General features: G+C 44.4%; 1 protein-coding gene across 6 annotated transcripts in view; it reads right to left on the bottom strand.

The window, feature by feature from the left end:
• The window catches only part of GALNT11 (polypeptide N-acetylgalactosaminyltransferase 11), a 62,852-nt gene extending 50,601 nt beyond the window's left edge, over window positions 1–12,251 (bottom strand). For 2 of the 6 annotated variants that reach the window (XR_006334857.1, XM_043871878.1), the window contains exon 1: window positions 11,685–11,891. The gene's annotated coding sequence lies outside the window, so the exon portion shown is untranslated. Of the gene's footprint in view, window positions 1–2,617; window positions 2,640–11,165; window positions 11,195–11,684; window positions 11,892–12,230 lie in introns of those variants that run through there. The other 4 variants (XM_043871885.1, XM_043871882.1, XM_043871883.1 and 1 more) reach the window with 4 other exon arrangements.
• Window positions 12,252–12,916: the final 665 nt, after the last annotated feature.

The raw sequence follows: 12,916 nt of genomic DNA, 5'->3' as shown, positions 1-12,916 counted from the left end.
GCAGGCCCCAGACTGATCCCCTCAGGACTAAGGCAGGGGAGGAGAAGAATAATCACTGCAAAACATGAATCTAGCCCAGAGTCTTCTTCCTAACATAGGCATGTGCTCCAGGGGGAAAAGACACCAGACCTTTCTCCAGATTAAAGAAAGACATTCCTCCAGCCCCTCCTAACCCTCCAGTCAAACCTGAGGGGGAAAAAGTGTTAGTCTTTCAGTTCAGTCTCTCAGTCATGTCCGACTCTTTGCGACCCCATGAATCGCAGCACACCAGGCCTCCCTGTCCATCACCAACTCCCAGAGTCCACCCAAACCCATGTCCATTGAGTCGGTGATGCCATCCAACCATCTCATCCTCTGTCGTCCCCTTCTCCTCCTGCCCCCAATCCCTCCCAGCATCAGGGTCTTTTCCAATGAGTCACCTCTTCCCATGAGGTGGCCAAAGTATTGGAGTTTCAGCTTCAGCATCAGTCCTTCCAATGAACACCAAGGACTTACCTCCTTCAGGATGGACTGGCTGGATCTCCTTGCAGTCCAAGGGACTCTCAAGAGTCTTCTCCAACATCACAGTTCGAAAGCATCAATTTTTCAGCGCTCAGCTTTCTTCACAGTCCAACTCTCACATCCATACATGACCACTGGAAAAACCATAGCCTTGAATAGATGGACCTTTGTTGGCAAAGTAATGTCTCTGCTTTTTAATATGCTATCTAGGTTGGTCATAACTTTCCTTCCAAGGAGTAAGCATCTTTTAATTTCATGGCTGCAATCTCCATCTGCAGTGATTTTGGAGCCCCCAAAAAAATAAAGTCTGGCAGTGTTTCCCCTGTCTCCCCATCTATTTGCCATGAAGTGATGGGACCAGATGCCATGATCTTAGTTTTCTGAATGTTAAGCTTTAAGCCAACTTTTTCACTCTCCTCTTTCACTTTCGTCAAGAGGCTTTTTAGTTCCTCTTCACTTTCTGCCATAAGGGTGGTATCATCTGCATATCTGAGGTTATTGATATTTCTCCCAGCAATCTTGATTCCAGCTTGTGCTTCTTCCAGACCAGCGTTTCTCCGTTTCTCGTGATGTACTCTGCATATAAGTTAAATAAGCAGGGTGACAATACACAGCTTTGACGTACTCCTTTTCCTATTTGGAACCAGTCTGTTGTTCCATGTCCAGTTCTAACTGTTGCTTCCTGACCTGCATACAGGTTTCTCAAGAGGCAGGTCAGGTGGTCTGGTATTCCCATGCCCTTCAGAATTTTCCACAGTTGACTGTGATCCACACAGTCAAAGGCTTTGGCATAGTCAATAAAGCAGAAATAGATGTTTTTCTGGAACTCTCTTGATTTTTCGATGATCCAGTGGATATTGGCTATTTGATCTCTGGTTCTTCTGCCTTTTCTAAAACCAGCTTGAACATCTGGAAGTTCTCAGTTCATGTATTACTGAAGCCTGGCTTGGAGAATTTTGAGCATTACTTTACTAGTGTGTGAGATGAGTGCAATTGTGCGGTAGTTTGAGCATTCTTTGGGATTGCCTTTCTTAGGGACTGGAATGAAAACGGACCTTTTCCAGTCCTGTGGCCACTGCTGAGTTTTCCAAATTTGCTGGCATATTGAGTGCACCACTTTCACAGCATCGTCTTTCAGGATTTGAAATAGCTCAACTGGAATTCCATCACATCCACTAGCTTTGTTCGTAGTGATGCTTTCTAAGCATCTTGACTTCACATTCCAGGATGTCTGGCTCTAGGTGAGTGATCACACCACTGTGATTATCTGGGTTGTGAAGATCTTTTTCGTACAGTTCTTCTATGTATTCTTGCCACCTCTTCTTAATATCTTCTGCTTCTGTTAGGTTTATACCATTTCTGTCCTTTACTGAGCCCATTTTTTCATGAAATGTTCCCTTGGTATCTCTAATTTTCTTGAAGAGATCTCTAGTCCTTCCCATTCTGTTGTTTTCCTCTATTTCTTTGCACTGATCTCTGAGGAAGGCTTTCTTATCTCTCCTGGCTATTCTTTGGAACTCTGCATTCAAATGGGAATATCTTTCCTTTTCTCCTTTGCTTTTAGCTTCTCTTCATTTCACAGCTATTTGTAAGGGCCTCTCAGACAACCATTTTGCCTTTTTGCATTTCTTTTCCATGGGGATGGTCTCGATCCCTGTCTCCTGTACAATGTCACGAACCTCCGTCCATAGTTCATCAGGCTCTCTGTCTATCAGATCTAGTCCTGATAGATCTAGTTAGTCATTCAGTCCTGTCCAATTCTTTGTGACCCCATGGACTGTAGCCCGCCAGGCTCCTCTGTCCATGGGATTCTCCAGGCAAGAACACTGGAGAGGATTGCCATTCCCTTCTCCAGGGGATCTTCCTGACCCAGGGATCAAACCTAGGTCTCCTGCACTGCAGGCAGATTCTTAACCATCTGAGCCACCATGGGAAAAAGTAATCAACAAAGGTGAAGGCTTTAAAAAACAGACTGGAAATTCTGCAGCTAGGAAAGGGAGTGGGTTGCAGGGAGGGGAGTGGGTTGCAGGGAGGAATAAAGCTACAGCAATGGAGAACACTTGTGAAGGTCACAGACACGGGCTGAGATTTAATTGGAAGATTACAGAATTCTTACCCTTCCTCACACTTCACCATAACGCGAGCAGGGCTCCAAATAGAATACTGTTGTGTTACAGCTGATGCAGGTTTCCCAGGTGGCACTCTGCCCATGCAGGTAGACCTAAGAGACACGGGTTTGATCCCTGGGTAGGGCAGATCCCCTGGAGGGGGGCCAAGGCAACCCACGCCAGTATTCTTGCCTGGAGAATCCAATAGACAGAGGAGCCTAGTGGGATACAATCCATGGCGTTGCAAAAGCAGGGCATAATTAAAGTGACTTAGCAGTCAGAGCTGATGCAGACTCTCTCTGGGGAACAGTACTTACACGAACAGGGCACTAGAAGAATCCGAAGCCTCTGGAACCGGTAACTGCTGCAAACTTTAAACACTGCCAAACCTCTATTAGTTCCTATTACCTGATACAACATAACAGCCTTTCAAAAAACAACAACAAAATGCAGAGCTTAATAAAAGAGAAAACAGCAAGACAAAGCAATCATTAGAACCATAATTAGATGACACAGATTTGGGGATTGACAGACAAGGAATTTAAAATATCTATCATTAATATGTTAAGGGCTCTAATGGAAAAAGACAACATGCAAGAATAGGAGGATGATGGAAACAGTAAGAAACAAAAGGAAATGCTAAAAACCAACAGCACTGCAAAAGCTATGAAGAATGCCTTCCCTGAGCTCATCAGACTTCACACAGCCAGAGAAAGAAGCAGTGAGCTGGAATATAGGTCAACAGACACTCTGCAAACTTAAATGCAAAGAGAAAAAAAGAATGAAATAAACAGAATATCCAAAAACTGTGGGGCAACTTCAGAAAGTATAACACATACACATTACTGGAATATCAGAAGGAAAAAAGGAAGCAGAAAAAATATTTGAAATAATAATGGCCAAGACCTTTCCAAAATTAACAGACCCTAGGAAGCTGAGAGTACAACCAAACACATTAAGTACCCTCAAAAAAACAAACTCACTTAGGTATACCATATTCAGACAATCAAAAGACAAATACAAAATCTTGGAAGAAGCTACAGGGAAGGAAGAACATTTTATCTACAGAGGAAAGAGAATTACAGTGGACTTCTCATTATGCAAGCAAGAGCAAAGTAAAATATTTAAAGTATGAAACCCCATTACCACCTCAGAATTCTATATTCATTGATTCATTGATATTATTATTCAAAATGAAGGAGAAATAAAGGCTTTTTCATTTAAAAAAAAAAAAACTGACAAATTCATCGCAAGCAAACCTGTCCTGCAAAAAAATGGAAAAAAAATCAAGCAGAAGAGCAAAAAAATGGAAAAAAAATCAAGCAGAAGAAAAATGATATAGGTCAAAAACCTGGATCCACATAAAGAAAATAAGAGCATCAGAGAAGGGATAAATACACTGAAAATAAAATCCTTTACTTCTCTTATCTGACCTAAAAGACAACCAGAACAAGGGCAGAACAAAATAACAGGACAAGGGCATTCCCACTGGCTCAGCAGTAAAGAATCTGCCTGCAATGCAGGAGACATGGGTTCGACTCCTGGGTCTCGACGATCCCCTGGAGGAGGAAATGGCAACCCACTCCAGTATTCTTGCCTGGGAAATCTCAAGGACAGAGGAGCATAGTGGGGTACAGTCCATGGGGGTGGCAAAAACAGTCGGACAAGACTTAACAACTAAACAACCACACAACAACTGAGTGATCACAGCACACTGTTAAGTGAATGACAACAAGGTCACAGGGGTGGGTGGGAGAAACCTATACATACACCAAGCAATATTATTATTGTTGTTTAGCTGCTAACTCGTGTCTGACTTTTATGACCGTGTGGACTGTAGCCCACCAGGCCCCTCTGTCCGTGGGATTTTCCAGGCACAAATACTGGAGCGAGTTGCCATTTCCTCCTCCAGGGGATCTCTCAACCAGGGAATCAAAACCATGTCTCCTGCACTGGTAGGAAGATTCTTCATCATTGAGACACCAGAATTACGTTACTTTAAGGCAGATTCAGGGGTTAGTTTAAAATGTATATTATAAACTCTAGGGCAATCACCAAAAAAATTTTTTAAGAAATATGATATGCTATGTGGTAGGCAGAATAATGGTCCCCCAGAAATATGGTTTTTCCAGTAGTCATGTATGGATGTGAGAGTTGAACCATAAAGAGGGCTGAGAGATGAAGAATTGATGCTTTAGAACTGTGGTGTTGGAGAAGACTCTGGACAGTCCCTTGGACAGCAAGGAGATCAAAGTAGTCCATCCTAAATGAGATCAGTCCTGAATGTTCATTGGAAGGACTGATGCTGAAGCTCCAATATTTTGGCCACCTGATGAGAAGAGCTGACTCACTGGAAAAGACCCTGATGCTGGGAAAGACTGAAGGCAGAAGAAGGGGGCAACAAAGGATGAGATGGTTGGATGGCATTACTGACTCAATGGGCATGAGTTTGAGCAAGCTCCAGGAGTTAGTGAAGGACAGGGAAGCCTGGCGTGCTGCAGTCCATGGGGTCGCAAAACGTCAGACCGGACTCAGTAACTAACAACAAAAAGTAAAAGGATGGAAAGCTATATACCATGCTAACAGTAACCAAAAGAAAGCTAAAGTAACCACATTAACTTCAGACAGAGCAGATCTCATTGGATAATTAGGGATAAAGGGGGTCATTATATGATAATGGACTTCCCTTGGTGGCTCAGAGGTTAAAAAGCATCTGCCTCCAATGCTGCAGACCTGGGTTCGATCCCTGAGTCGGGAAGATACCCTGGAGAAGGAAATGGCAACCCACTCCAGTATTCTTGCCTGGAGAATCCCATGGACGGAGGAGCCTGGTAGGCTACAATCCAAGGGGTCGCAAAGAGTCGGACACGACTGAGAGACTTCATTTCACTTACATGATAATAAAGAGGTCAATTCTCCAGGAAGACATAACAATCTTGAACCTGTGCATACCTAACAAGAAGGAATCAAAACACACAAAGCAAAACATGAGAAAAAAAGTTAAAGACTTCAACAACACTGGCAGTAACTGAGAGATCGAGTAGACAGAAAAATCAGTTAGCAAACAGATGCCCTGAGCAACACTATCAATCAACCTGATCTAATTGAATTAAGAGACAACAGCTGAAAACATATTCTTTTCCAGCCGACAGTTCACCAGTGTAGATCATATTCTGGGCCATAAAACACACTTGAACTGATTTAAAACAACAGAAATCATACAAAGTATATTCTTGGATGAAGTGGAATTAAACAAGAAATCAGAAACAGAAAGGCAAAAAAAAAGCAACCCCCTCCCCCACACCCCCAGATATCTGGAAATTAGAGTCTCGAGAGAAATTTTAACATATTTTGCACTGAATCAAAATGAAAATACAACTTATCAAAATTTGTGTGATACAGCAAAAGAAGTGCTTAGAGGGACAGTTACAGCATCCAAATGGATTAGAGTTCAAGATACCAGTATGTACACGTTTGGCTTAACATGTTAGCTTTAGACAGATTGTTACACATATATGCCCATATATGTTCAGTTCAGTCACTCAGTCGTGTCCAACTCTTTGTGACCCCACGGACCGCAGCATGCCAGGCTTCCCTGTCCATCACCAACTCCCAGAGTTTACTCAAACTCATGTCCATTGAGTCGGTGATGCCATCCAACCATCTCATCCTGTGTCGTCCCCTTCTCCTCCTGCCTTCAATCTTTCCCAGCATCAGGGTCTTTTCAAATCAGTCAGTTCTTCACATCAGGTGGCCAAAGTATTGGAGTTTCAGCTTCAACATCAATCCTTCCAATGAATATTCCGGACTGATTTCCTTTAGGATAGACTTGGGTATGGCATAAGCCCTCTTGGAGGAGGTTGCCATTAACCCCACCAGAGAGCTGCCAGAACTTACACAGGACTGAGAAATAGACTCTTGGAGGGCACAAACAGAACCTTGTGCACCAGGACCCGGGAGAAAGGACCAGTGACCCCACAAGAGACTGACCCAGACTTGCCCGGGAGTGTCCAGGAGTCTCTAGTGGAGCTGTGGGTGGGTGGTGGCCTGCAGCAGGGTTGGGGGCAGTGAGTGTAGCAGTACATGCATAGGATCTTTTGAAGGAGGTCGCCATTATCTTCATTACCTCCACCACAGTTTGGCCCCAGGTAAATAGCAAGGAGGGAACACAGCTCCACCCATCAACAGAAAATTGGATTAAAGATTTACTGAGCATGGCCCCGCCCATCAGAATAAGACCCAGTTGCCCTCAGTCAGTCTCTCCCACCAGGAAGCTTCCATAAGCCTCTTATCCTTCTCCATCAGAGGGCAGACAGACTGAAAACCACAGTCCCAGAAAACTAACCAATCTGATCACAAGGACCACAGCCTTGTCTAACTCAATGAAACTATGAGCTATGCCGTGTGGTGCCACCCAAGACGGATGGGTCATGGTGGAGAGTTCTGACAAAATGTGGTGAACTGGAGAAGGGAATGGCAAACCACTTCAGTATTCTTGCCTTGAGAACCCTATGAACAGTCCATATATGTACACATATATTTTCTTGCTTATCAGCTGAGAGGGTCTAGAAGAATAACACCCCCATGACAACAAGCATACCTAGTGCCCAAATCTTGGTTTCTAACAGAATTCTCCGATAAAAGGAACCAAAGCTCCTTGAAGAAATGACTGACTCTTGGACTGGGAAAGGAAATATGTAAGATGAGCCTGAAGTACCTTGCAGTCCCATAAAGAAAGAAAAAGACACACAAAAAAAACCCCAGGAGAAAAAAAATCCCAGAATGATGGGGATATGTTAAAAGAATAGATGGAACAAAATGAAACAGCTTACAAAGGCCATACCTAAAACAATTTAAGCAACAAAATAAAGTGGTACTGCATTATAATCCAAAGTAAAGATAACTATCCATGAGTCCATAATGACAGAGATAACAAAAAAAAACTGGCCATTAGTAACTTTTGTACAGTCACTTTTCTTAATGTCTTGAAATTTTGCAAAGTAAAACATTTATGTCTTTATACATATATACATAAGTGTGTATTGAGATATATATATATGAAGTGAAGTGAAAGTAGCTCAGTCGTGACTCTTTGCGACCCCATGGACTGTATAGTCTATGGAATTCTCCAGGCCAGAATACTGGAGTGGGTAGCCTTTCCCTTCTCCAGGGGATCTTCCCAACCCAGGGATCGAACCCAGGTCTCCGGCATTGCAGGCAGATTCTTCACCAGCTGAGCCACAACGGAAGCCCATATATATATGTGTGTGTGTGTGTATACATAATATATATCACCCAACAACCAAATGCTCCTTTGACTCCGTATGTAGGTTGGTTTCCTGGGGTCATTACGTGATTAAGTCCTCAACTAATTCTTGCCCATGGAATCGCAGGACACAGATTTGAGTAGTCTGTCCTTATGGGTTGTGTTATTTGTATATATTAACTGTTTTCTCCTCACTTCTGCTTCCTCCTCATTATTTAACACAAGATTCACTGGAGATCAACGTTACAAACTAACCTGCAGAAAACAGAATGTTCATATGGAAATGCCTGTTGCAGGCTATGTACAGACACAGTATCAGAAGGGTGAACTGCCCCACTGAAGTTGGGCTTCTGGCTCCAAGTCCACTCTCTACACTCCAGTGGTTCTCAGCCAGAGCCCGAGATATTTGGCAATGTCTGGGGAAACTCAGCACCACCAGAATCTTTTGGTAGTGTCTGGAAATGTTTTTGGTTGCCACGACCAGGGATCCTGCTAACACCTGCTAGGGAGAGGCCAGGGATGTTGCTAAATCCCCTACAATGCACAGAACAGCCCCCAACAATGAAGAATTATCTGGCTCAAAATGTCAACAGTGCCAAGTTTGAGAAACTCTGTTCTGTAACACTGGGGCTGGGACTCTACATGTAACATTTTTCAAACACTTGAACAACAAGGCAGGTAAATGCCAACCTTCCAGGCAGTTGGAAAATCCACTTATATCCCTCCATATCTTCAGTACCTCTGTACAGCAGGGTTCAACCAGTTGCAGATTTTGCTGTACTGTAGTATTTACTGTTGAAAAAAATCTGCAAATTAACGGACCTGTGCACGCAGTTCAAATCTGTGTTGTTCAAGGGTTAGCTATACTGATAAATAAAACAACTTGGATGAACAGGGAAACACATACGAAAAAGTCTTCAGTCTCAATAATTACTACAGAGATGCAAATAAAAATAAGATACTATTTTCCAACTCTTGAAAAGTGAAAGTGTTAGTTGCTCAGTGGTACCCGATTCTTTGTGATCCCATGGGCCCACCAGGTTCCTCTGTCCACGTAATTCTCCAGGCAAGAATACTAGAGTGTGTTGCCATTCCATCTTCTCCAAATTTTCCCCACCCAGAGATCCAACTTTTGATCTCCTGCATTGCAGGCAGAATTTTTACTATCTGAGCCACCAGGAAAGCCCTTAAATCTTTATACCCTTTGGCCAATAATCCCACTTTCTCTAAGAATAAAAATCCTAAAGAAATAATAAATCGGGTGAAAAACTAGGCATTTCCTAAAGCAAACTCCAAAAAATGCTACAATACAGATATAAACCACAGTATATAGAAACAAGTACAAAGGACAAATTAAATGTGTATATTAAATTAAAAAAAACTTAAAAGAAATGCCTTATAGAACTTAAGATTTAAGTTTGACTTTGAAGACTAAGACTTCAGTGGCCCAAAAGCTAAAATATCTCATGCAGAAAGCTGAAGTCTAAAGAAACTACAACATGTATTTGTTTTCCGTTTTTCAAACAGAATAGTAAGTAGGATAGTTGGTTACAAGGAATACACACATCTGGTTAAGGTTAGTAGAACTGATTAATTCTATGAGGACAGGCTGGGGTTACGATCCTGAGGGTGAGAATTAACTCATTCTACAAGCAAAAGGAAGCTAATTAGTGTTTTTAAGCAAATATACCTTAGGAAGAAAATCCTAGGAACAATGTATAAAATGATTTGAGACAGAGGGAAATAAAATCTAGAACCAGGGAGCCAGTTAGAAAAAAAAAAAATTCCATTAAGAGGCATTCATGGTTTGCAATAGAGCTGTGAAAGTGAGTGGTTAAGGAGAATCAGAGGCAGAACTGCCAGCACTTGTCAGCTTGACCAGATATGGGACCCTGAGGGAGAAAGGAGGATTAAAAACACTCAGTTAAGTCTTAATGACGGTAAAGAGCACTTCCAAATGCAGGGTGTGCAGGTTCAATCCCTGGTCCAGAACTAAGATTTCACATGCCTCATGGCCAAAAACCCAAAACACAGAACAGAAGCAATATTGTAACAAATTCAATAAAACTTTAAAAAAGGAAGGGGGGGAAGGGTTCTTTAAAAGTAAAACAAGTAAAAAAACACATAGATTTACCATAGGACCCAGCAATTCCACTCCTAGATATGTATAGCCGGAAGAATCAAAAACAGAGACTCATGCAGACACATGTAAACACATGTTCACAGCAGTGTTATTCACAGCAGGCAAAAAATGGCAGCGACCTAAGCATCCATCAATGGATAAACAAATTGTGATATAGCTGCTCAGCCATATGTATGTTATGTATCCAGCCATACAAAGGAACAAAGTCTGAGATACACTACAGCATGGATGAATCTTGAAAACTGAAGGGAAATAAACTGAACAGGGAAAATATTGTATGATTTCAATTCTGTGAAGCATCTAGAATAAACAAATTCAGAGACAGAAGGGACTGGGGGGAGACCAAGTGGGGAGTTATTGCTTAATGGTTAGACTTTGTGTTTAGGGTAAAAAACTTTTGGAAATAGTGGTTATGGTGACACAATATTGTGAATGTACTTAGTACCTGAGTTGTATACTTTAAAAACCGTTAGAACAATAAACTTCAAGTTATGTGTACTTTACCACAATAATAAGAGACTAAAAGAGAAAAGTGAAGATAGAACTCAAATTGCAAAGAACAGCACAGGAACTGTCAAGAGAAGGCAGGAAAAGTGTGGACTATTTCGTAACGTTTAATTTGGAAAACCTCAGCTGATACATACTGAGGGTAGAGAGGTTTTCTGGTTTCGACTTTTTCTCAAGGCAGAGTAGAACTTAACATATGGTATTTATCTAGGTAATAGCAAAGAACTGAGAGGAGTTAAAGGGGCGGGGGAAGGTCTGGCTTGTTATTCCGGGGGACAAAACTACCACCACACTATTTTATTGGTATTTTATTGGTGCACGGCAGCGTAAGAAGCATTTCAAAGTTATAATTTCATCTTATATTTGGAAAACCAACCAACCGACTGCTTTCCTAACACACAGTAAAAAGGCACGCAGGAGGAAATATCTTCGATGAGAAAAATACACGAAGCTCTTCCATCACAAGCATATTCAAATTCCTTAAAGGGTGAAATCAACCCGAAATGGAGGAGGGTGGGGGCTCGATATTACTGTATTTAAACCACACGTATGTTAAGAGCTTGGGCAACTGTACAAGGAACCCAATTTCTTCAACAAGTGCACTCCAAAGAAACAGAAAAGGCAAACTTCAGATGCTCACCCACCGAATGCCCTGCAAGGACCTGGTCAAAGCCTGAGTGGCACAGCCCAACCATGAAGAAAGCAAAATTGTGTTTTTCTTCAAAAATCTTTCAAGGAACTGTTGCACACTGCTCGAATACTGTGGGAACCGAGAGCTGGGTCCCAGGGGGTGCACTACTATAGTCGCTCCGGTGTCTAGACGTTTGCGATTCGCCGCAGTCGTTTCTGGGGCACCGCTTTCTCTCAGAGGCGGCCGCAACCCCCGGGACTGCGTTTTCTCAGACGCGCCAGCGGGGCCGGGGGTGGCTCCTCAAGCCGCCCGCCGCTCCCACAGGGCCCGGTGTCTCCTCAGGCCACCCCCGGCCCCACGCCGGGTCTGCGGCCCGAGACCCCGCGGAAGCAGGCGGCGGCTGAGGCGGAGGAAGCCACCGGCGCTCGCACCTTCGGGGCACCCGGGGCCGCGGCCGCTCGCCTGAGGCGCTGAGGAGGCGGACGGAGGCCGCGCGGGCTCACACGCCGCCGGGCCGCCGCTACTCACCCCGACGCCGTCAGCGCAGCACCCCGGCCTCTCGGGACTCGGGCCGGAGCATCCTCCCTCCCGCCGCGGCCCGACTCCGAGCCGCATTCGCCGCCGCAGCGGGTGGAGCCGCCTGGCAGGAAACGCAGCCCCGGGCACACAGGGGCTTCTTCCCCCCGCCCCCACCTCGGGCTCAACCCGTGCCCGCGCCGCAGCCTCGGCCCGAGCGCGCGCCCGCGAGCGCCACGTGACCAGCGGGCCCTGGCCCCGCGCTGACGTCACCGCCCGCTGCAGGCGAGCCGCGGCCCGGCCCCTGCCGGTGGGCTGGGGGAGGGGGTCAGTCCTGCTGGCTGCCGGTTCTTAACTCTGGTATACATGGGCTCATTAAGGACAGGTGTCTTAAACATATTAAAAGATGTGCGGTCCCAGTTATGATGGGTTAAAAATGTCAAGGCTGGGCAGAAGCTTGGGTTAAAATCTCAGGAGCGAGTGACAAGAGTGGAAAAGTAGAGCACACCTGCAAAACAGCAGCAGCAAGGCACACGGGGAGGCGGGCGGGGAGCTTACTAGAAATGCTGACTCCAGCCGCGGAGCGGTGAGCCAAGGGTGTTGCAGTCCTCAGGCCATCACACTGCAGTGTCCTGCCGCAGCCCCCAGCCACCTCGCCACCCCCAAACTCTGCACTCCGCCGATGGGAAGGAATAGGATTCTGGCTCTGGGTTTTGGCTAGGCTGCATTTCAGAGGAATGATCTCAGTAAGCCCGGGCTCTTTGCATCTTCCCGTGCATAGAAAAGCACTAAATTCCTTTCCTTGTAATATCTGACTTTCTTTAACCTTTGACGTTCCTACTTTAAAGAAATTCTTATCTATCCTGGCTCCTCCCTTACCTCTTCAGAGCAGTCTCTCAGAGCTAGATGAGAGGCTGCATTCCAGGCTTAAGTCCTTGGTTTTGTCCACTGAATAAACGGTAATACTCAACGTGTAGGTTATGCATTTTTTTTTTTTCAAATCAGCAGGCCCCACGCCAGACCAACTTAGTAATCAAAATATGCGTTTTACCGAGATCTCCAGATGATTTATGTATAAAAAGTTTGAGATCAGTATCCAGGGTACAGGCAGTGCAGACCTGCCAGTGCTCCACCCTCAGCCCTTGATGGTATTTAAATATTTGTCCTGATGGGCCTGGAGCAGATCTGTTTCTAGCTCTTACTTCAGATGGGTTCATCCTGTCCCATCAAATTAGCGTACAACC

Source organism: Cervus elaphus, chromosome 18 (genome assembly GCF_910594005.1).
Source record: "Cervus elaphus chromosome 18, mCerEla1.1, whole genome shotgun sequence".
Lineage (NCBI taxonomy): Eukaryota > Metazoa > Chordata > Mammalia > Artiodactyla > Cervidae > Cervus > Cervus elaphus.
The sequence above is the reverse complement of the archived record's forward strand: the minus strand, read 5'-3'. Positions and strand labels throughout refer to the sequence as shown.